This window comes from Protopterus annectens, chromosome 9.part0, assembly GCF_019279795.1.
Source record: "Protopterus annectens isolate FY-2018-M chromosome 9.part0, PAN1.0, whole genome shotgun sequence".
NCBI lineage: Eukaryota > Metazoa > Chordata > Ceratodontiformes > Protopteridae > Protopterus > Protopterus annectens.
In genome coordinates, this window is record NC_056743.1 from 1,718,467,699 (window position 1) to 1,718,469,182 (window position 1,484).

A 1,484-nucleotide genomic window follows, 5' to 3' on the forward strand; every position below is an offset into this window, starting at 1 on the left:
ACAAACTCTGTACAAGTAGCAATGTTCAGAAGTATAACAGCAGTACTCAGATTTAGACCAAGTCCTCTAGGCATTACACAAAATATATTACTGTTTGTCTCCATACAGCTGTTGCAATAGATTCCAAACAACACTTCCACGCTGTCTTCTTCACAAGTAAGGCAAAGGACAATGCCCAAGTGGAGTACTCAGTTATACTCCACTGTAGCCATGGTATTGGCTAAGGCAGTAGCAGCACAGCTGATGTGCATGTAATTAGCTACTTAGGAACACCAATTGGTTATTGGGATAGCATGTTACTGATCTGTAACTATAAAAGGTTGCCTTGTAACACATTCAAACCATCTGTATCTATCTATAGGACAGTACAAAACACTGAAAGACAAACCGAAAATGAGTATTATACTAGTCAATAACACCTCCAAATTACTAAGAAGGTATGTATAACATGTAGTATGTCTGTGCATGTAGTACCTGTACTGTAAGAATTACAGTGTAATCAATGCATATAGTGGAAATAGCTATCTTGTAGCGACGTATAGTAACGCTTGTAGTATTCTATGCGTGTACTGCTGTAGGTCACATGGCAAACTCCGCATACACCACAAGGGATGATATGGGCTTGGAACACACCAATTCACTTCCAGCCACTGTCAGTGTCAGGATTGGTCCAACAAGTATGTGCTACAACAGGAGATAGTATATGTCGATATATTGCAACAGTCGACATATGTATGGGTGTATAAGTAAGATGAACATGTTAAAGGTAGGCTTACCGTGCAAATATTGTGTGCATTGTGGAATACTGTGCCAATAACTGTGTAATGTACAGTATTTTAGGCAGATCTGTATTCTATTCTACATAGCAGCTATGTTATGTTATGCAAACAGTAGTTATGTCTTTTGGCAATTACAATACTCAATAACAGGATACATATCATTTGTATTCATCTGACAGTTTAGCAGCATGATAGCAAAGGTAATTGGAAGAGCCAAGTAACTATCCATGCACATAACACATGTAATATCCACCTCTCTAGTATCGTTTGCAAGCAATAACAGCTGTGCATGTGTACATGTTATGCATTTATGCTATTCTACATAGCAGTTCTGTTATGTTATGCAAACAGTAGTTATGTCTATTGGCAATTACAATACTCAATAACAGGATACATATCATTTATATTCATCTGACAGTTTAGCAGCATGATAGCAAAGATAATTGGAAGAGTCAGGTAACTATCCATGCACATAACACATGTAATATCCACCTCTCTAGTATCGTTTGCAAGCAATAACAGCTGTGCATGTGTACATGTTATGCAAATGTGTAGTGACCCTTGTTACAGGGCTGGACCTCTCTAGTATCGTTTGCGAGCAATAACAGCTGTGCATGTGTACATGTTATGCAAATGTGTAGTGACCCTTGTTACAGAGCTGGACCTCTCTAGTATCATTTGCAAGCAATAACAGCTGTGACCTTG